General features: G+C 38.4%; 1 pseudogene; it reads left to right on the top strand.

Annotated features, from left to right (window-relative positions):
* The first annotated feature begins 818 nt into the window (after window positions 1–818).
* Window positions 819–24,301, top strand: LOC132155486 (uncharacterized; annotated as a pseudogene).
* Window positions 24,302–25,110: the final 809 nt, after the last annotated feature.

Raw genomic sequence — 25,110 nt, 5'->3', positions numbered from 1 at the left:
ACAAAAGTTTGAGATGAAATTAAATTGCATTCCATTAAATCCTGTATTTAATCATTATTATTCAATAATCGAGCAGCGGCAAGACACACTAAAGGTGCAAAATTCTGAAATTAAATGTAAATAAATAAATGTTTTATATTGGAGTCAGTAAGTGAGTTTGTTAGATGCAGTTTGTTAGTGTTATTGCCCCCTTCTTAACCTTCAGCTCAGTCTAAAAAACAAAACCACCTAGCGTTACCTCTTCTAAATCATTACACAGACTAAAACATGCAGTTGTGGTGGGAGAAAAAATATTGATGTAACAGAAGAACATTGAAAATGTTGATTTGCTATGAAGTCAAAAAAAGCAGGATCTCACAGCAAATTTAATCAGGATGTTGCTGACAATCTGCCAAGTGTAGCACGGACTCATCGGCAGTTTTATTTGAATAATAAAAGCCCCTTATTATTACAGTCTTGATATAGACCAATATTTGGCTCAATCTGAATGCACTCAATTATGTAAACATTGTTGCTTTCCAATTCCTATTGTCATTTGAGCTTTTGCATGATCCCAATAATATAATTGTCCTGGAAGTTTTAGTTTGAATATGATTTGTCTCTTTGGGCCTCTTTTTGAGGAAGTATCCAAGTGATTAAACAACATAAACTGATCCCACTGGTGAAAGAATGAAAGTTAGAAGTTTCTTTTGTGTTATCTCTGTCTGTATTCTCATCCTCTTAGCTACCTCTGAGTAACAATAATAAGCGGTGCGTATAAACTAGTTAAGCCCAGTACAGTATTGGGTCTTTGCTTTTCCTTCAACCCCTCTGAAGGCATGATCCCACCCAAAGCCTCCTATACACTGGAGGCCCACTTCTCTTCTGACGAACTGGTTGTCTTCTCTGAGGAGTTACACTTCATTGTGGTGGGAAACTCTGAGCCTGTTATTGTCACATTCAGGTAAACCTCATTAATTAACCCTGGCCTAATCAATGTTCATAGTTGAGGCCAAGACAAAGATTTGTTTGTTTATTTTCAACTAATTAATATTTATTTTCTATTAATTAAATTCTATATATATATATATATATATTCCATTCTAAAAGTAAAATATTTAACTTTGTATTTGGTTGTTAGTAATTTTTAAATGTGCTGTTGCCTTTTGCTGTCCATGAGGAAATCACTCATATCACATTTAAAACCTAAGTGAAATCGCTCCCTGTACACAGTATGATGGAAATGTTTAAATATATGAAGTTTAAGTTTAAGGCATTTTAATAATCTTCTTATCAGAAGAGACACTTGTTTTTCTCCATGCTAGACACAGTTTACCACTTGATCAAATTCTGTCATAAATGAATTATTATTTAAACATTTGAAAATGTCAAAGGTTTTGCTTGGTATCTGTTAAATTAACCTCTTTTGTCTCGAATTGCTAATTTTCCACAACACTTGAAAATTTCCTGCCAGTCCCCGTTGTTTCCCATTATTATGTACTAATGGCAGTTTTAAAATATTAACCCAACCGTGACATATGATAGACTGCCTGTCGCATTCATACACATTCCCCCTGGTAGGCAACATACTATTAAAAGATCATAGTAAAACCTTTTATATTTAGAAATTTTAGCTTATGCTACTTTGTGACTGTTAAAAAAGTTTGTTCGGTATGGTATGAGTGTAGTGTGAATGTAATCCGGATGTACTAAAACCGTGATGTGATCTACCAGCGTCAGTTGCGTTTCTTCAGGTCCATTTACAAATCCTCTCCCCTGGCCTCATGGGACAGTAAAGTGGTCATTGGATGTGTATTTCACAATCTCAACAGAAGTTGTAGGTCCTCCATGTACAGTTTTAGGAATACTTTGATCTCAGACATACTACTATTTTTACATACTGTTTTTCAAAAAAGTATACTGAATAGTTGTAATGTAGGCATATTCAGATGCAGCCCAAGAAGTGCTTAAGCTTAGTTAGAGTTGTTTTTAGAGCAGTGAAGATATCCTTTGTCTGATGCAAAGATTGACCTATATTTTACTTCCCTTCCTTTTATCAACCCCCTCTTATGACCATTAGCAAAAACCACCAATGTTTCTCCTTCACTCTTTGTTGTTTTAATCATTAGCTTATGGCTGATTAAATAAATCTATAGAGGCTGAACCTTAATTAAATGAACGAAGCAGAGCTCTGCTGAAATCTTTCAAACAAACTACTCCCTTGATTAAGATGGATTACCATTGGAATTACCATTGTTCCTTATAGTGTTACATTTTCAATGACCTTCATTCTTGGCGAGTAGATTAAAAAAAATGTTTCCGCATCCCTTCATCTCTTACAGGGGGTGTTTAATTGGACCTAAATTCCACTTCAGTGTCCCAGAGCTCAACTTTTGGGAGGTGTCCTCTGGTAAATGGAAGTGCACTCTCCACTTCATCAGTCAAGATCAATGTTAGCGATTAATGCTTGTTTTGCATATTAATTATGTAACCAGTAATCTTTCTCTCACTGACCCAAGGGTTTCTGCAAACATCGCCTTAGCAACTGCAGATTCCCGGAGATGGTACAGAACAGGCAAGCATTACCAGCACAGACCAGGTCGCTCAGCTAAATAGAAGTGAATGCGGACCGGGAGACAAAACCGAAGGGAGCCTGAAAGAGTTTATCTTATCACCCAGCACAGGCACAGTTCGTGCTATGGCTGAGATTGATATGCAGGTATATTTGGTCCTTTTGATTCTATGCCGAGCCATCAACATGTTATCTCACTGAATATCTCAAAGTGATTTGAATCAATTTCCCTATGCAAAAGCTGAAGTGACCAGTCGAGACGATTCCTATGACCTGTCCATGCCAAAAACATCAACATTCTCTCAAGTGATTGAAACTTGGGTCTTTAAAACTGCAGAGAAGACCTTTAATCCCTATTAAACCTCAGACAGCTTAGACTTTTGAAAAAGGGTCTCTGTATTACATTAATAGAAAAATGGGGGGTGGAATATATTGGAAAAAGTGATAAATGAGAATAGTAGCTCCTTCCTCTCTCTCTCTCTCTCTCTCTCTCTTGTTCTAGGGCTGTGATTATCTCGCCCATACCCCTTTCACTGGTTGCCAGGAACCTTGCGTACCTGTCATGTGCTGGTCTTTTCCCATCAGTGGGAGCTGTCAGCACTTTGGAGGGCTAATCTGTTGGACGTGTCCGCCTGTCTTTGTGCTTCCTGTGGATGTGGCTGTCTCCTGTCAGTGTGCAAATGTGCCTCTCCCAGTCTGTGACACAAGAGTGGCTCACCATGCTCTAATGAGGCCTCAGCACAAGAATACATATTAGGGGCTTGTGGTTCGTCATATTAGCGGAATGGGATGATATTCCCAGATTCATCACACAGCTGGCTGGTAGCCTCCCAGACATGTTAGCATAGTAAAAAAAAAAGCACCTGGAGAGTACTTTGCCTTTCTTCTTGGTTACATTTCTCAGTGACAGTTGTCTGTGATCCCATATGTGCAGTTTCAGAGCACTGCAGGGAGAGGAATATTGCTGTCTGAACTGTTTGGAGTAACATTGATTTGTGGAGCACTATATTTAGACCAGCAGCTGTTAAATCTGTTCAAAGCTGTTATAATTGTGATTTAAACAATTATAGTTAAGTTTTATGATATGAAAACTGAGATATAAAATCTTATGAAGAATATTAACTACCATTTAAAAGTTTGGGGTCAGTAAAATTGAATTAATAAATTAATACTTTTATTCAGCACGGATGTTTTAAATTGATCAAAAGTGAAAGTAAAGACTTTTAAATTGTTACAAAAAAGTTCTAATTGAAATACATGCTGTTCTTTCTATTCATCAAAGAATCCTAATAAAAGTATTTCAGTTTCTACTAAAATATTAAGCAGCACAAATTGCAACCATGCTTTAGTGATGGACATTCAAAGTGTTGGAAAGGAAGTTTTGGCTCTCCCAATCAAAGCTAGATAATATATAGTTTGTAGGGTAAATGAAGTGGTTTCCACACACAAAACTTATTTCTGAGTATCCCTGTAGATGTGTTATGCCAAATGTGGTCCTCAAGAACCGGGTTCTTCAGTTCCAGGACTGTTTCCTGTTAAGGGTTGTCCCTAAGAGCAATCAACTGAGCTCATCAATGATACTGAACTCCCTGCTTGCTATGGACTTCTTTCTTAGGTTAAGTCTATGTGTTTGCAGCCCTTTCCAAATTTCTTGATCAGAAATTAGAGATACGTGTTTTGATCTTCAAGTATATGACACATTTATGTTTCTTTGTGCAGCCATTTGTGCTATACAAGGTTGCCAAGACCCACCGTTGGTGAGTGTATGCGCATATTATATTAATGTTTACTTTACTGTTAAAAACTTGGAAAAACTATAATTTGAAATAATCTAAAATTCTATTAATATAATAATTTTAATTACATTAAGTACTTTAAAATATATATACAATTCATGTAGCTCAATGCTAAAGAATACACAGTAAAGAGCAAAAGGTATTTTTTTTTATTATTACAGGAAGAGTGGAAGGCTCTTTTAGAGCAGAAGCCTTGCCACATTTTCACATGAGACAGGATACTTCTCCTCAGCTATTACATGAGATGCTGCATTAAACAACCTCCCTCTGTCTGTACTAGTTGTGTACATACAAATGATTAAAATTGATAATTTCATGCATACACAGCTTTTTCTCTTTGTCAGAGCTTATGTTCACAGTTAATAGATCTGGTATCATAGCATTTTCCTACGCAGTGTTTCGGTTTATGATTTTTTTAATATTTGTTTTATATCACTATCAGTGAAACATCACAAATGGATTTCATTACATTTCTGATGAAAGAATGTCATTGCTAGATACTGTATATGTATTTATTTTTTCTATAGGAGCTCCTGCTCTCCTGTGTTGAACAGGGATCTTCTGTCTCTGTCATTGCTGCCAAGCTGAACTTTGGCTGGATTCATGTGCTGACTGATGTCACAAGGACTTTGCAGCTGTCAACGACTCCCCAATCCCAGCCAGATTTGGTGGGTTTTATTGGGACAGAAGGGACGAATAGCTTCAGTACGGTTTCTCTAGGGCCTAGTTTTCTCACCTGATGTCCATTCTGCTTTTTTTTATGTTGATTAGATTAGATAAGAGTTGTACCAAAATATGTGTTTTATAGATCCTAATTTCTCTTAATTTCCATTTTTGGTTTTGGTCTCTCTTTTGCAGTATCCTAGATTATGGGCCGACACTCATTGGTAAACTGATCCTGTCTTCTCCACTAAGGCTGAGGACTTTCATAAGCCCAGAGTTTTTAACAATCATTTTCCAGCTTAAGTCGATCCTGAATTTCATTACAGGCACTCAATAGCGTGCGAGTGCCAGGCAGATGCTGACAAGAGTGCCATGTGAATTGAAAATACTCGAAACGCAGTCTTTTGCTGTTATGCGTCCATCTGTTTATGTAGTTTGTGATAAACTAGTATTGTGAGTTTTTCAGTGTAACGATATCAACCTTCATATTCATCCGGAAGAAGGAGGCGGGAACCGGCGGACAATCAAAAACATTTTAATAACAAAATAAACACAAAACAGCGCACCAGCCCCTCACGGACGACTGGTGCGCATAAAATAAAAACCAAAACACAACTAAAAGCCCAGGCCTGGTCCTCTCTCGTCCTTCACTGTCGTCGCTCCAGTTTTATATCCTTCCATCTCCTCCATGGGCCTCGAGACCGGTGGGACGAACAGGTGTAGTTCATCTCCAATCACTCCCCCGGCCTCGCTCCCATGTCCCTCGGCCCCGCCCCACTCGTCACATACCCCCATCGCCCCTCGCAGGCCGGGGGGTACTCCCGAGACTGCGCTCTACTCCCCCCCCCCCCTCCCTCCGGGGGGGCCGCTCCCGGGGACCTGCGGGAACCTGGGGGTAGGACAGGCGAGGCGAGAGAAAAGGAGATGGAAGGAGGAGCGACAGAGACGAGAGAGGGGAGAGAGGAAAAAAAAAAAAAAAAAAAAAATTCCGGTTCCCAGACGCACCGCTGCTCGGCCCTCCACCAGCTGGGTGATCTCCTCCGCGGTGCCTGGCGGTGGCACTGGACGGCCCTCGGCGGACGGCACGACACTCCTCCGCCGCCCGGTGGACGGCGACGGCTCCTCCGGTTTTGGGCAGCCGGCAGGAGTCCCCCGTTCCCTGCTCCTCCCCGTTCCGGCGGAGGCAGCAGGCTCCGGCCACCTGGCGAACGGCGCCGACTCCTCCGCTCCCTCACGGACGGCAGCCGTCTCTCCACATCGTGGGCGGCCGGTAGCGAGCTCGCCCGTCCCCGGCAACTCGCTCCAGTCCACCGCCTCGAGCGTCCATGGCGGCACACTCCTCGCCAGCTCGATGGCACCGCGGATTCACCACAGCGGCGAGGGATCTTCAGCAGCGCGTCCCTCCTTCTCCCGGGCTTCGGCACCACTGTAACGATATCAACCTTGATATTCATCCGGAAGAAGGAGGCGGGAACCTGCGGACAATCAACAACATTTTAATAACAAAATAAACACAAAACAGCGCACCAGCCCCTCACGGACGACTGGTGCGCACAAAATAAAAACTACAACACAACTAAAAGCCCAGGCCTGGTCCTCTCTCGTCCTTCACTGTCGTCGCTCCAGTTTTATATCCTTCCATCTCCTCCATGGGCCTCGAGACCGGTGGGACGAACAGGTGTAGTTCATCTCCAATCACTCCCCCGGCCTCGCTCCCATGTCCCTCGGCCCCGCCCCACTCGTCACATTCAGAAAGATATGTCTCTCCTGAGACTGGCTTTTGGTTCCATTGTAAAGCTCTACAGCACGATGATGAAGTTTAAAGCAATCAATGGTGTTAAACCGTCTAATGCAGGTCTGATCTTATTATTGAAATTTCAGCTGGCTTGTTCTTCACTTGATTTCTTTCTCAAGGGGAAATCGCCCCAACTCGATCTAGCTCCCTATCGACCGGCTAGTCTATCTCTCTTCCCCTCGTCTATCTCTCTCCCACTTGCTTTGCCACTTCTCTTTCAAATGAAGACTTACGGAGTGATCTATGTCTCCCAGCTGACCTCCTTTAGTCCGGCACAGTTCAAATGATAGGGCCCTCACTCTTTCCTCTGCCTGCTCAAAGGCGTGTCTTCCTTGCTGAATACTGAATTTGCAGTTTCCCTCTTCCAAGGGCAGCCTACTGCTGATCATGACTGTGTTACCATTGGCCCGTCCTGGGACTAATCAGCAGAGACTAAACTTTTTTGACACAAGGTGCACTATATTGATATATGTGCTTAAATCAATTATTTTAAATCCTGGTCCTGGGACCTACCTCAGAAATAGAAAGGTAAAATAAGGAGACATACAAAATGTGCAGAGTGGTGTGTGCTCAGGACCAGGATTGAAAACCACTGGTTTAATCTAAATCATAAATATTTTGCTATACATTAATATACAGGAAAATGATTCTATTATGTCATGGGTTCAAGCTTTGACTTGTTAGCACTGCCCTGTTAGCCTCTGGTTCCAAAACATGTATTTCTCTGTTAATGCACATTCAAAGGTATTATTATTAATGTAATATTAATTCATGTAAAGATAAGAAATAAATAATTGAATTAATTCATTAAATGATAGAACATTTTAATGTTAAAATACATTTAAAGTAAATGTGAATAATATAATTAAAATTTATATGTGTATATATATATACATATATACATATATATATACATATATACATATATACATATATATATATATATATATATATATATATATATATATACATATATACATATATATATATATATATATATATAGATATATATATATATATATATATATATATATATATATATATATATATAAAAATTTAAATTATATTATATATTATATTATATATAACAAATGTCTGGTTAATTATGGAGATTTTTCAGCTTTGCCATCACATGAATTAATTGCATTTCAAAAAATATATTAACATAGACAAGATATTTAAATTGTAATTATATTTCACAATATTACTGTATTTTCATCAAATATATGCAGCCTTGGTGAGCATAAGAGACTTTCAAAAGCAAAAAAACAAACAAAAAAAAACCCATTAAAAAACATTAAATAAAAATGTGAATTTTAGTTTAATTCATAGTTAAGCAACAATATTTAATGGATATTGTTGTGCTTATTTAGGAAATCACAGTATGTATATCCACCTTATTTCACAACAGTGGAAGTAAGCTGTTTCTGTGATTTTGACTTTGATTCATTAGGAGTTATAGGTAAATAACTAGAACAATAACAAAATGCAGTAAACAGACAAACTATTTGCACTACAAACAAATAGTTAGTGTGTCTATGACCATAATAAATTTAAATAATATGAAAACAAATACCTGTTTGCTGTATCAAGCAGCATAGCAGACTGTTTTTTGTATAGTTAAAATATCTGGAGGCAGAAGACACCAGTAGCCTTGCACATTGAAGTTACAAATCGCCGTACCCGCTCTTATGTTAAAAAAAAGGTGGATACATTAAAATATATTTCAAAGGGCTCCTCATATAAAGTGCTACCAAAACCCTTTACTACCTGTGATAGTCAGTATATTTCTCCAGAATTATTCATGTGGCTCTGCAATGGCTCACAGTTCAGTGAATATGAGATATGAGTAAGGTTCCTCCTGATCAGTCTCTAACACACCGTCCGCCTCACAAACATACTTTGCCAAACACAAATATATAGGTCCTGCTTGCCTCATAATCCATATCAGTTTGAGGAGTTGGATATGAAAAAGTTAGCTGCCTATTCATTTTTGTGAGATTCTCACACAATTTTCTGGAATACTTGATTCTGATTGGACAGTTGTTTCATTCTGTGATCATATATATGTATATATATATATATATATTATGAAATGACTGTTTTTATTTTTTTTACTAATACTGACTATATTCATGTATTACATTGTGCACACTGAAACAGTAAATACTCTACCTTCAATTTCCTCTCTACAGTCTTCTCACTTCTTTATTCCTATGGGGACTGTAAGAGGAGGGAGTAATGAGAATGATGATAAATGTGCCAAAAGCTATACTCAGCCATCACCATGAGCCCCATTCTTAAGATAAATAAAACTCTATTAATCAGAATCCCTTAACACAACACCTGTTCTCTTTGCTCAGTCAGAAAATCCCAATTAAAAGTTAGTGTGCAGGACATCAATCATTTGGCCGCATTATGAAAATTGATTTGAATCCTCCGCCAACAGTTATGAAAAGTAGTGGTGCAAATTAAGCATCTGGTGAGGTGCACTTTTGCATGCAAAGATGAGCTTGCTCTTTTTTTTTTCTTCTCATTTGTGTTTTTCTTGTAATGAGAAAATGAAAGGATATAATGAAAGTAGGGAGAAAAAGTAGGACAGAGAGGAGGTGCTTCAGAGGAAAAACTGCTTATATGCATATCCTCCATGTCAATACCCCCGCATAGAGCAGATGTCAGACTCTTGGGTCAGTTGAAGCACAATCAGTGTCCATACATTAGCCATTCAGTACTCATTATAAAACTGATACATGATCACAATTCCTTTATACTATCACCAGTTTTTCTTCTCCCTTTAGATAAAGAGAATCCTGCTGGCAGGACATAGACATAGAAACACATACGCTACATGGATGTTTATTTAAAAATCTTCAATTAGAAGACTGAGATAAGATTTTGCTGAGGGGCTGGCTATTGACTGGCATTTGCTTGTGTTGAAGCCAACCGGGAGGGAATGATCATTAATATTTCTCAGTCCCCACAAGAAAACTCATCCACTGTGGGATCATTTCCCCTATTCCCCCTGCATTCCACGCCTAACTGCTGCACTGCATAGTCATCAGCTGGTTAGCTGTCAGTATGCCGGCACTCAGGCACCATAGAAAACATAGGGCTCTGTTTTAGTGCACTTCTGACAAGGCTGAGCAGGTTTTTTAAAAATGATACTATCAAAGATGATTCTCATCCATTCATAAATTGAGAATATGAAAAGGATCCATTTTGTGTATATAATGTGTTTTTAAATGTGTGTGTTTATGAATTGCAGGTGGTTACAGAGAAACTGGTATGCTATGCTATGCTGTTGTCGGGTGTCTGTATGTGAGAGAGTGCATCATGACTGCAGACGTCACATGCCAATTTGTTTCCTCGGCAGTAGACATCTCCTCCCAACTTCTATGTGGAAAATGTTAGCAAAAACCTCTATTTAACATCAAGTGTTATTATAGTTTATTTTCTAGTTGATTTAGTTTCTTAGGGGTGCCAAAGTTGCTAACTGGTGTCAGAAAACTTTTGCATTAAAATAATTTGTCTATTTTTGTTTTATTTTATATATTATATTATTCACTTTATATATTAAAAAGGGATAGTTCACCCCATAATGAAAATGTCATCATTTATTCACCCTCTTTCCAAACCTGTATGACTTTTTTTCTTTCCGTGGAAAGAAGATATTCCGAGAAATGTATTTTTCTGGTCATCAAAACCATTTCAAATATTCTTCAAAATATCTTATTTTATTTTCTGCAGAAGAAAGTCATACAGGTTTGGAATGACATGAGAGTGAATAAATATGACACCATTTTCATTTTTTTCATCCCTTAAATTACTCCTTTTGTTGTTAATGTACTGTGTGTGTATGTTAAATGTCAGGTCCATTATCTGTGCCGCAGCTCAGTGGCTGTACATGTACCCTTTATCAAATGTCCTTTCACTTTTTATGAAGTACGAGATGCTTTCCATACTGCTGAAAAAATAGTTTGCAGTGTGTGGTTCGATTGAGGCAATTAACTGCTTCCTTGTACAGGAATTAAGCCTAATTTATGAATGGTACAGAAAAAAATATCTATCATCCAGTCAATCAATTTTGATTCATTTGTAAGTCACTGGACTGCATAAAGACAAGACAAGAGGAATAGGCAAATGTCATGGTCTATTGAAATTGAAAATAGATTGCTGCCCCTAATATTGACAGTAAAGACCAAGCAGTTGTTATGCCGACTCATTCAAATGAGCCGTCCAAACTGACTTCTCATTGGCAAAATGATTGTAAGTGAGCTGAGATGGCAAATTCATTTTAACCCCCGCACACAGCTCAGCACTGGCATCTCAGGTCCTCTTCTGTTTTTTTAAAAAAAGCCGTAGAATAAGCACAGTGAGCTCCTGGGGAACCATCATTATAATGAAAATGATTTTCTGTCCACCTTATTTCACTTTTATTATCTCTCTTTCAACACACACACACACACACACACACACACACACACACACACACACACACACACACACACACACCTTTTCACACACAACACCATCCCCCTTGTCAGATTCCTTTTCTCTCCCATTTTTGCTGCAGCCTTACATATTTTCAAACACTTCTTATGTCTCCTGACTTTAAAAATCTTAGAACTAAAAATGCTAATTTTTTTCAGTGGTTTTCTTTTTATCTGATTCTGTCCCATTCGTCTGTGTTTTGACAGTCTGTGCTGCTAGATTTACTTAATGCTCCCTTAGTAGAGCTTTAATTAAAGAGAGCGAGTAGGGAATGGAGAGAGAGAGATGAGTGGAAAGTAAAGGAAGAGGAAAACCAAGAGAGTAGGGGAGAATGATATTTGCCCTTTAAGTGTTGACAGTAAAATTGCACAAATGACATATTTGTGCTTGAAAATGATATTGTGTCTAATAGCATTAATATTAGCTGGTCTCAATTTTACTTCCTCAGCACATGCTAGTGTAGTTTAGGAAATTCTCAGTCTGGAATTTGTTTGTCTCAGTCTGGAACGGAAACATATTTTCAGTCCCTATGTAAGATTATACAGTACTTTGTATGGTATAGTAGACAGTAGATTTTGTGTAACACACACACACACACACACACACACATACACGACTAATCCTGTAGTATTAATTAATCTGTTGTTTTTACAATATATTTATGAAGTTTATCTTACGCACAGGCTCCAGATGTGTCAGAGACTGGTTCTCAAGAGTGTGTCTTCCTTGAACCTCTCCATGGAACTGACTCTGCATGAGCCTTTTGTATTGTGTGATTATGATGGGTATGAACTGTATACATCCTCAAAGGTAAACAGGTTGAGTTTAGTTGCAGTTTATTTACCATTAATGGCAGTGTTATTAATGGGACTCATTAATTATTTCTTCCAAAAAGCAAAAATAAAGATATTAAAATGCCATTATATTATTGTTGCACATCTATGCATGCAAGTATGCAGGTAATATTTTAATGCTTTCCATTAATCTGACCCGTGAATCAGATTTTTTGGTCTTTCAGGCTAAGTCTAGTTCTAGAGTCTGGTGCTGTCTTTTATAGAGCTCAAAAAGAGCTATGGGTGTGTTTCAACCCCATGTATCAACAGGACCTTGTCACCCATGTGGTTGAGGATGTGCTGGAGTTCTGGTCCCATGGCCACTCTCAGCAGGACAGGGTAGTCTCAAGTAATCTCAAGTTCTCAAGCACCTCATTGGACTTTGGCTGCCTTCTCAACAACACAAAATCTTGCTACAAGCTCACCATGACCAACTGCAGCCCACTCTGCATTTCCTACCATTGAGCCTTCTTGTTAGATCAACAGCAATGCCATATTTGGTAGGACCACTGATGCCATTGATTTCAGGTTCAAATTATAAATCTAACCTAAATGGGGTAGTTCATCCAGAAATAAAAATTTGTCATAATATACACACCTTACTGACTTACTTTCTTCGTTGAAACACAGTTATTATACCCCAATGACATTCACTGTATGGGCATAAAATCACTGGGACATTTTTAAACATATTGTCTGAATACAAAGTGTATCTAGCTTGTAATTCTTTAAGTACACCCACCTAAAGGATTATTAGGAACACCTGTTCCATTTCTCATTAATGCAATTATCTAATCAACCAATCACATGGCAGTTGCTTCAATGCATTTAGGGGTGTGGTCCTGGTCAAGACAATCTCCTGAACTCCAAACTGAATGTCAGAATGGGAAAGAAAGGTGATTTAAGCAATTTTGAGCGTGGCATGGTTGTTGGTGCCAGACGGGCCGGTCTGAGTATTTTACAATCTGAGAGAAGAGAAGAATAGACCAACTGATTCAAGCTGATAGAAGAGCAACTTTGACTGAAATAACCACTCGTTACAACCGAGGTATGCAGCAAAGCATTTGTGAAGCCACAACACACACAACCTTGAGGCGGATGGATTACAACAGCAGAAGACCCCACCGGGTACCACTCATCTCCACTACAAATAGGAAAAAGAGGCTACAATTTGCAAGAGCTCACCAAAATTGGACAGTTGAAGACTGGAAAAATGATGAGTCTGGATTTCTGTTGAGACATTCAGATGGTAGAGTCAGAATTTGGCGTAAACAGAATGAGAACATGGATCCATCATGCCTTGTTTCCACTGTGCAGGCTTGTGGTGGTGGTGTAATGGTGTGGGGGAAGTTTTCTTGGCACACTTTAGGCCCCTTAGTGCCAATTGGGCATCGTTTAAATGCAACAGCCTACCTGAGCATTGTTTCTGACCATGTCCATCCCTTTATGACCACCATGTACCCATCCTCTGATGGCTACATCCAGCAGGATAATGCACCATGTCACAAAGCTCGAATCATTTCAAATTGGTTTCTTGAACATGACAATGAGTTCACTGTACTAAAATGGCCCCCACAGTCACCAGATCTCAACCCAATAGAGCATCTTTGGGATGTGGTGGAATGGGAGCTTCGTGCCCTGGATGTGCATTCCACAAACCTCCATCAACTGCAAGATGCTATCCTATCAGTATGGGCCAACATTTCTAAAGAATGCTTTCAGCACCTTGTAGAATCAATGGCAGGTAGAATTAAGGCAGTTCTGAAGGCGAAAGGGGGTCAAACACAGTATATGGTGTTTCTAATAATCCTTTAGGTGAGTGTATAAGCTAAAATGGTTAGGATCACAGGGGCACCTCTCCACAGAGTAAACTTGGATGTGTTGTGCTTTAATTCCATGCTAGTGTATTTTTAATGTAGCCTGTCAATGTAGCATGAAAGGGGATAGACTGTATGGACTTATATAAGCTGATATTTAGCAGTTTAAAGTCTGCATAACTGACTTCTTGAGAGAAATGTTCAAGGATTATTGATTTTCTGTTGACAAACAACAACAACAACAACAACAAAAAATAAAAATAAATTGGGGCGGGGGGATTAAATGACTCCCAAAAAAGACCCAAAAGATTAAGCAGTCAATGCTTTAATTCAGCACTCAGCTGTTAAAGACGGACAGATGTCCAGTCAACCTTTGTAAGCCCTGTAAGGAGATGCAGTAACTTACTATAACTGAATACATGGGTAACGATGTATGGCAGCTCACACTTTGCAGATGGAAGTGAGTAGTGGAGAAGCATGTGATTAAATAATGGGTCAGCAGCATTTACAGTCTCTGTGGTGTTCAAATGCAGCACCTTACAATAACAGTCAACATTTGATCTGTGTTCTCAAATAGAGCATTCAGTGCCGTGTAGTGGAGCAATTATAAAAACTATACGTTTTTAAGTATGTTTTTAGATAACAACCAATGTTTAATTTAAATTAAAATGTAAATATTTAAATATCAAATATCTAAAAATGTGTTTAATTTAATTAATATATTTTTAGTTCACTTCTATACTCATATTGTTTTCTTTTGATGAAGATATAATTTACATTTAGTTAATATTTCATGTTATACTAAATCATTTTGGTCCATTTTACACTGACTAAAATGGCATCTAATTAAAATTGTATTTTAAGTGCAAAATGAAACCAGTTATTCAAACATTTTTTTAGATATTAATGTAAGTATGTATCAGCATTTCACACAAAGATGTTAAAACCTTTTTTTTCTGTATAAACCATATCTATTTTTAGTGTGTTTTTGCGAAGAGCAGGGGTCACCAAACTCCTGCAGAGTTTTGCCCCAGCCGTAATTAAACACACCTGAACCAGCTAATCAAGGTAGGTACACTTGAAACATCCAGCCAGGTATGTTGAGACAAGTTGTAGCTAAACTCTACAGGACACTGTCCCTCCAGGACTGAGTTTGGTGACCCCTGGCAAAGAGTATTCAGAACAAGGCTTACACATTCTGGCTAGTCAACCCAATGTCATGAGAAAATGTATTTAACGAGGCAACAGTTGCCTGTTACCATGAAAGCCCAGCCCTAAACCGAACTGTCAGTGTGGTGTAAGCAGATTGCACGAAAAAAAAAAAAAAAAAATAGCCACCAATTTCGACAAAACATGTTAGACTAGCATGTCAGTTTCACTAGTGAATTTACATTATTCTGTAAATACGTGGTTCATCTTAAATATATAGGGTGTGCATGTGTGAATTCCGTTTACTGGTGTTCATTCACTGTTCAGATTCAGCTCGCACTGTTTAAGTGGGACAATCCTTGACATTGCTCATTCTGATTCTCATTCTGATCTCTCTAGAAATATGGCAAATAGTCTTAGTGTTTATACTTGACTAACTGGGGCCCAGGTCAGGAAGCAGACAGACTGGCTAAACCGACCGTCTGCTAGCTGCCTCCCGTCACAGAGGTCAGTTAATTCTCAGCACATAGAGACTCTTTCACCTAGATATCACACTATAGAGACTGTGTCTGTTCCCCGAACTAGAAAAAACAAAAAACGTCCAAACCAAGTTAAGATTAACAATTTAATTGAGGTTCAACAAATAAAAAACAGAAGCAATATGGATAAACAAATGATAAAGCTTGGCTTATTGAATATCAGATCCCTTTCTACGAAAACACTTTTTGTAAGTAATATGATCACTGATCATAATATAGATGTACTCTGTTTGACAGAAACCTGGCTAAAACCTGATGATTACATTATTTTAAATGAGTCCACCCCCCAAGATTACTGTTATAAACATGAGCCGCGTCTAAAAGGCAAAGGTGGAGGTGTTGCTTCAATTCATAACAACGTTTTCAGGATTTCTCAGAGGGCAGGCTTCAAGCATAACTCGTTTGAAGTAATGGTGCTTCATATAACATTATCCAGAGAAACAAATGTTAATGATAAATCCCCTGTTATGTTTGTACTGTCTACTGTATACAGGCCACCAGGGCACCATACAGACTTTATTAAAGAGTGTGGTGATTTTACATCCGAGGTAGTTCTGGCTGCAGATAAAGTTTTAATAGTTGGTGATTTTAATATCCATGTTGATAATGAAAAAGATGCACTGGGATCAGCATTTATAGACATTCTGAACTCTACTGGGGTTAGACAACACGTTTCAGGACCTACTCACTGTCAAAATCATACTCTAGATTTAATACTGTCACATGGAATTGATGTTGATGGTGTTGAAATTATTCAGCCAAGTGATGATATCTCAGAACATTATTTAGTTCTGTGCAAACTTCATATAGCCAAAATTGTAAATTCTACTTCTTGTTACAAGTATGGAAGAACCATCACTTCTAACACAAAAGACTGCTTTTTAAGTTATCTTCCTGATGTAACCAAATTCCTTAGCATATCCAAAACCTCAGAACAACTTGATGATGTAACAGAAACTATGGACTCTCTCTTTTCTAGCACTTTAAATAAAGTTGCTCCTTTACGCTTAAGGAAGGTTAAGGAAAACAGTTTGACACCATGGTATAATGAGCATACTCACACCCTAAAGAGAGCAGCCCGAAAAATGGAGTGCAGCTGGAGGAAAACAAAACTAGAGGTATTTCGTATTGCTTGGCGGGAAAGTAACATATCCTATAGAAAAGCATTGAAAACTGCTAGATCCGATTACTTTTCTTCTCTTTTAGAAGAAAACAAACATAACCCCAGGTATTTATTCAATACAGTGGCTAAATTAACGAAAAATAAAGCCTCAACAAGTTTTGACATTTCCCAACACCACAGCATTAATGACTTTATGAACTACTTTACTTCTAAAATCGATACTATTAGAGATAAAATTGCAACCATTCAGCCGTCAGCTACAGTATCACATCAGACAGTGCACTATAGACCCCCTGAGGAACAGTTCCACTCATTCTCTACTATAGGAGAGGAAGAATTGTATAAACTTGTTAAATCATCTAAACCAACAACATGTATGTTAGACCCTATACCATCCTCCTAAAAGAGGTGCTTCCAGAAGTCATAGATCCTCTTCTGACTATTATTAATTCCTCATTGTCATTAGGATATGTCCCCAAAACCTTCAAACTGGCTGTTATTAAGCCTCTCATCAAAAAACCACAACTTGACCCCAAAGAACTAGTTAATTATAGACCAATCTCGAATCTCCCTTTTCTGTCCAATATACTAGAAAAGGTGGTATCCTCACAATTATATTCCTTCTTAGAGAAAAATGGTATATGTGAGGATTTCCAGTCAGGATTTAGACCGTATCATAGTACTGAGACTGCTCTCCTTAGAGTTTCAAATGATCTGCTCTTATCATCTGATCGTGGGTGTATCTCTCTATTAGTTTTATTGGATCTTAGTGCTGCGTTTGACACAATTGACCACAACATTCTTTTGCATAGACTTGAACACTTTGTTGGCATCAGTGGAAGTGCATTAGCATGGTTTAAATCGTACTTATATGACCGCCATCAGTTCATAGCAGTGAATGAAGATGTATCCTATCGATCACAAGTGCAGTATGGAGTACCTCAAGGCTCAGTACTAGGGCCGCTACTCTTCACGCTTTATATGTTACCCTTGGGAGATATCATCAAGAAACATGGTGTTAGCTTTCACTGTTATGCTGATGATACTCAGCTCTATATTTCTTCGCAGCCCGGTGAAACACACCAATTTGAAAAACTAATGGATTGCATAGTCGATATAAAAAACTGGATGACGAGTAATTTCTTACTGCTAAATTCTGAAAAAACAGAGGTGTTAATTATAGGACCTAAAAACTCCGCTTGTAATAACCTAGAACACTGTCTAAGACTTGATGGTTGCTCTGTCAATTCTTCGTCATCAGTTAGGAACCTAGATGTGCTGTTTGATCGCAATCTTTCCTTAGAAAGCCACGTTTCTAGCATTTGTAAATCTGCATTTTTCCATCTCAAAAATATATCTAAATTACGGCCTATCCTCTCAATGTCAAATGCAGAAATGTTAATCCGTGCATTTATGACCTCAAGGTTAGATTATTGTAATGCTTTATTGGGTGGTTGTTCTGCACGCTTAGTAAACAAACTACAGCTAGTCCAAAATGCAGCAGCAAGAGTTCTTACTAGAACCAGGAAGTATGACCATATTAGCCCGGTCCTGTCAACACTGCACTGGCTCCCTATCAAGCATCGTATAGATTTTAAAATATTGCTTATTACTTATAAAGCCCTGAATGGTTTAGCACCTCAGTATTTGAATGAGCTCCTTTTACATTATAATCCTCTACGTCCGCTACGTTCTCAAAACTCAGGCAATTTGATAATACCTAGAATATCAAAATCAACTGCGGGCGGCAGATCCTTTTCCTATTTGGCACCTAAACTCTGGAATAACCTACCTAACATTGTTCGGGAGGCAGACACACTCTTGCAGTTTAAATCTAGATTAAAGACCCATCTCTTTAACCTGGCATTCACATAACATACTAATATGCTTTTATTATCCAAATCGGTCAAAGGATTTTTAGGCTGCATTAATTAGATAAACCGGAACCGGAAACACTTCCCATAACACCCTATGTACTTGCTACATCATTAGAAGAATGGCATCTACGCTAATATTTGTCTGTTTCTCTCTTATTCCGAGGTCACCGTAGCCACCAGATCCAGTCTGTGTCCAGATCAGAGGGTCACTGCAGTCACCCGGATCCAGTACGTATCCAGACCAGATGGTGGATCAGCATCTAGAAAGGACCTCTACATCCCAGAAAGACAGCGGAGACCAGGACAACTAGAGCCCCAGATACAGATCCGCTGTAAAGACCTTGTCTCAGAGGAGCACCAGGACAAGACCACAGCAAACAGATGATTCTTCTGCACAATCTGACTTTGCTGCAGCCTGGAATTGAACTACTGGTTTTGTCTGGTCAGAGGAGAACTGGCCCCCCAACTGAGCCTGGTTTCTCCAAAGGTTTTTTTCTCCATTATGTCACCGATGGAGTTTCGGTTCCTTGCCGCTGTCGCCTCTGGCTTGCTTAGTTGGGGAAACTTCATCTACAGCGATATCGTTGACTTGATTGCAAATAAATGCACAGACACTATTTAACTGAACAGAGATGACATAACTCAATCCAATGATGAACTGCCTTTAACTATCATTTTTGCATTATTGACACACTGTTTTCCTAATGAATGTTGTTCAGTTGCTTTGATGCAATGTATTTTGTTTAAAGCGCTATATAAATAAAGGTGACTTGACTTGACTTGACTTGACTGATTGAATTTTTTTTTTTAAATAATCAAATAATGCAATCGGAAACAACAAGGTCAAGACATTGTTAGTGTTAATATCTTGCAGTTTACATTTTCCCACTGTATTTTTGTCATTTTTGACAGGATGTTTTAATTAAAACCATTTAATTGTTGCAATCATGTGTATCCCATATGCCGATCTAACACCCTCTCAGCTTTACATTCACGCTTATTTCACGTCTCTTTTTTAAGAAATAAAAATTGCTTGCACAAAGCCTTATTTTAAATCTCAGCTGTTGATAACTTTGGGTTGAGTTTTTATAGTATTAAATCGTTGTTTAGTGGCTGCCATGTCCTGTGTCAGATTAATCGACAGAGGTGGAAAGAGTACAAAAATATTCTACTCAAGTAAAAGTACCATTACATTAATGAAATTTTACTTAAGTACAAGTAAAAGTACCAGTCTAAAAATCAACTCAAGTAAAAGTAAAAAGTAGCTCATTTAAAATTTACTCAGAGTAAAAATTACTTAGTTACATTTTAACAGTGGGAGGGAGTCAAAAATGGGACAGGCCAAGGGTGTCAAACTCAGTTCCTGGAGGGCCACAGTCCTGCACAGTTTAGATATAACCCTAATTAAACACACCTGATCCAGCTAATCTAATCATTTAGGTTTATTTGAAAACTACATGATATGTGTGCTGGAGCAGGGTTAGAACTAAACTCTGCAGGGCTACGGCCCTCCAGGAACTGAGTTTGACACCCCTGGGATAGGTCTATTAATCTCAAACTAGTTGTATTTAATTAAAGGAATCAGTTATTTAGAATAATAAAACATTTGGGCTGTTACCAGGCAAATAAGTATCAACAAACTCATCTTTTAATGCAGAGGAAATGCAGAAGATTCATTGGAAGTGGCATTTAGATGTATTACACTGTTTAGTGCAGGACAAGAATGCATTTAACCTGCAGTTACAAATGCATGAATAATGTTTTGATATACAAGACATAAAATGTTGAATACTCATTTGAAATGATAAGAAATTCATTATTTAAAAAATGATACTTTAAATGTGAAATTAAAATGGCCAGTATGTGTCAGCAAGTCACTGTTAATAAGTGAGTCATTGCGATTGAACCGAATCATTTAAACGGTTGATTCATTCAGAGACGCAAAACTGTGCTTTGGTGGCTGTGTTTGGAATTATTTTCTGTTGTAGAAATAGAGCTAAAAAAGGCAATATGGTGTCTAAAACGCAAGTCTCTTAATTAACTTGTTTACTGAACTGTTATATATATATATGTATGTATGTATATATTCATGATGATTCTTGGAGGAAAAGACGGAATTCTTTGTGTGATTTTGATTTAATATATGAAATTATATAAATATGTGAATTTTCTGCCCCTATATCTTCAATTTTGTGATCATTCTAAATGCATTTTAGGATACTGAATCACACAGTGAAAGAACGCACTATAAATGCACGCGCACATCATTAAAACAAAAAATATGATATTATTGCAGACTATATATATATAGCACACTCCTCACCACTGTCTTTTTGGCTAATTTGTGCAAAACCTCTTGCTAAAATGTCAAAGCTTCATTTTAACCACCAATGCAACGATGCAATCATTTAGCTTAGCTCTACATTCTTGCGAAGGGTTGATGTCTTGTCGAGATTTTATAAGCTGCTAGTTTGGTCTTCCTAGGCAAGTACAGCTTACACTGCATAATAGAGCATACATATGGCCAGGGGTTCACTTCATTTCCTTCGAGTTCAACTTCAGAATATGACGGGGTTTCGTTTTCAGCGGTGTCTGCACCACTAACGCCTGTTTTGACCGTCTGCTAGTGATGTGTCGTTCGTGAACGAATCGTTCTTTTTGAACGAATCTTTTAGTTGAACGAATCGTTCTCGTTCACGAAATCCACTGACTCGTATTTCTCGTTCACTGAAGTTACTCCCTCCACAGCAGTGCGGCGCTATAAGCAGCGCATGCGCAGCTCAGTGAACCGAGTAACAACCATTCCATCCTGTCAAAGAGTTACAACCTCGAGCCAATAGCCTTTGAGTATGAGATGTGACAGAGCATGTGATTTGTTGAATGTAGTGAGCGAATACGCCCTTCAATTAACGAGTTTCATATGAGTCTGAACAAGATCTAGAGATCTTATCGTTCGTGAACGAGTTGAATGATTTAGTACATCTCGTTCGTGAATGAAATGACTGAACTGGCACACATGTCATTCGTGAACCTGAATGAACGGATACATGTCGTTCGTGAATGAAATTAACTGGTACATCGCTTATCTCGTTTGTGAACAAAATGAATGAGAGTAAACTGGGTTAGTCTGCCATTTAGCATGTCAATCTCGCAAAATGCAAAGCGCAGTTACAGTTACTGTGCACATACGCTTGTTTTGATATTTAGCAACTCCACGTTTAATCCCCGATTTAAAATGTGAATATATAATATACAAATTGTCTGACCAAACAATTAAAATGCTAATTAGGCAAGAAAACCTTGTGCTTTGTTCATCTGAACAACTTAATTAGACTGTATATACTGAATGCGATTATACACACATTTTAATAAAGCCAGATCAGTTTTTGTAACAAGTGAATACGTTCGTTGACTAAAGACATAACACATAATACACTCTTTTTTCGCCACCTGCTGGCATATTTTGTGTAATACCAAGAAATGATCACTGAACGAATCAGTGAACGATTCTGAACGAATCATTTTGGTGAACGAACTGAAAATGAACGAATCTCTAGAAAGAATCATAATTTCCACCACTACCGTCTGCATCTTTCTTGTGATTTTAGCGCCAGTTTGCCCTCCTGCCCATTATTTACTGACGTAGTTTCCAGGGAGCGATTTTTTTTTTTACTCAGTAATTAATGTGTTTTAAAATGTAGCGAAGTACAATACTTTAAACAAAATATACTTAAGTAAAAGTAAAATTACAGATTTAAAAATTTACTTTAAAAAGTATTAGTACACAAAAAAGCTACTCAATTACAGTAACGCGAGTAAATGTAATTCGTTACTTTCCACCTCTGTTAATCGATATTGCCTCCATGGGGCTACAGTGCAAGCCATTGAAGATTAATCACTTTCTGCACTGCTATTCGCTTCCCACCTTCTGCATGATCCAATAAGACTATGACCTTTTCTATCAATGTCACAGGGGCTTCAGCATGCATTGTCCAGCCTGCTAATTAAAAGCCTATCAGTAATTAAAACCAAGAGCGAAGCTGGTATTATTGCACCACTTCGTTGATCCATTTGGGCTCCCAACACATAGCGGATTTCTTGTTAATGGACAGTTTTTTTTTTATGGTGTCTGTGGCTGATATGAGACTGATTACTTTTTCCTTCTTTTCTGGTAGGTTTTTTGATGAGATGAGTCAAGGGACTGACAGAGATGCTAGGGGGAGAGCAGGGAGACGCAGTGGGAGCTGTTAGAGCAGAGAGAAGCTGACGGCAATACGGACCCAAACAGGTCTGAGAAGAGCTTCTTTGTGAGACTAGAGGCTGTCAACTCTCTGATGCCTCTCTGATAATAAGTAAGAATTATGAGGATACATTTAAAGTGGGATGTTTACTCGAAACTTATCATGTTAGCAGACCTTTGAGTATTTCAGTATCTCACTGGTTCTTCAAGTTGATAATAAAAGTATGAAGCGCAGCCTCCTAGAGAATCATTAGATTACTCGAGCACTCATCACATATGCATTCATATCGAGGAGGACAGGTAAATGTGTGGCTTATCTATATGTTTGTTGAGCTTAGCCAGCATTTCTGGCAGCACATGTCTCTTGAGAGATTCCAGCCTTTGAAAACACCTGCACCCGACTTCCCTTCGCTGCATTAGTATCTAAAAATCTCTACACTGTCATTTGTTCTGTGCTCTCAGTCTGGTTCACAGGGATGTTGGATGGGGATACTTGTTCACACACATATTAAAACAAACATCATTCAGATGGATTTTAGAGGAATAAAAAAATGTTCTATGGCTGGTGTTTTTCAATTTCCAAGGGTCTTGTGGAGCTTATTCATTATCTGTACTAAGCAATCACCTCCTCGCTTTTGGAGGCTGGGAAAAAAGAAAGAAAGAAAGAAAGAAAGCAAGATAGATTTTTTGATAAACACTGCCCCCTGCTGACTCCATTTATAATAGCACCCCTTGTTACAACCTGCCCAGTTTCAATACTACTTTCAATCTGAATAGTTTTTACAAGATTTTTTATTAGCTTTTTTTTTGCCAAAAGGGAGATATTATGACACTGGTACCATCAAAGGTTATTCTGAGTGAGTGTGGCTCTTATTATATTCCGTTCCTTTTCTTTAAAGCCTGAGATTTCCCATGTGAACATTTCTTCTGATAAATTAGATCCATTCAATTATTTAATGCGTTGTGTAATTAATGGCCATCTTGACGGACCCAATTTGGTTTCCGTCTGACCCTTTAGGTAGAACAAAATTGTGAAGTAAGAGATGGAGATCTGATGATTGTTGAAGACCCCTCATAATGTGTTTTTGTTTTTGCAGGGAGGCTGACATAATCATGTCTCATTTGGAAGAGGATGAATTGCATCATGGTAACTAACAGACAGGAGCAGAATAGAAAAATAGGAAATACTTAGCACAAAGGCCATTGAGCACAGAGCTGGGAAGCAAACCCATCAGTCTCACAGCCAATGTGCATCCAAGTGTGGGTGTGAAAGAGGTCGGTATAACCTCTGAAAACTCATTTAGGACAGACTTCTAAAGTAGCATAATAGTTTAATGATCTACAACAAAATGGAAACTCTTTAGTGATATATATACGGACACTAAACTGGTGACCTTCTCATTTCTTGGCCACGCTGACTTCAGCATACATGTGTTGGCATTGTGTGAGGTGGAAGGAGGGCCCATCCATGAAATCAAACTCAAGGGTCAGGCCCTTGGTCCTTTGTTTTGTATACGCTGTTCACAAATGACACTGACTTTGCTCTGCATTTAACCTACCCAAGTGCACACACACAATCAGCAGTGAGTAGTGAGCACACACCCAGAGCTGTAGGCAGCCATTTTTGCTGCGGCGCCCAGACAGTGAGAGGTGGAGGTTCGGTGCCTTGCTCAAGGGTGTCACCTCAGTCATTGTATTGGTATCCCTGCGGTACCAAGACTCAAACCCATGACCTTTTTGGGTTAGAATCCTGACTCTCTAAACATAAGGCCACTACTGCCCTCTAAATAGGATCAATAGGATCATTTCAGCAGTGATATGTACTGTATACACATTGTCCCCAGCAAGGTGAGATGTTCTTCATGTTTTTATACCCTGATGACTTTTTATACATTGTGTATCAAATTTGTTGCCCAAGTGTATCAAGTGTCATGGTTATGTTTCTTTTGAAGGGTCACCTAGAGCCTTATACAGATATGAGGCTCAGTGTATATTACCTCCCAGGGATCCCAGAAGTCTTTCAAAGGGCCTTTCAGCTGTAAGTGGCCTTCCATGAGGCCGAGAACATTATTGTAAGAGGAAAGGGTATTTTCCCTCGACTGTCTCTGGAACCGCCTAGAGACCTGAGTAGGTTACTGTCCACGGTTTTCACAAAAATATTAAGCAGCACAACTGTTCTTAGCATTGATAATGAAAAATGATTACTGAGTAGTAAATCAGCATATAAGAATGATTT

The sequence above is a fragment of the Carassius carassius genome, chromosome 13 (genome assembly GCF_963082965.1).
Source record: "Carassius carassius chromosome 13, fCarCar2.1, whole genome shotgun sequence".
NCBI lineage: Eukaryota > Metazoa > Chordata > Actinopteri > Cypriniformes > Cyprinidae > Carassius > Carassius carassius.
This window is presented reverse-complemented; position numbering and strand designations above follow the sequence as displayed.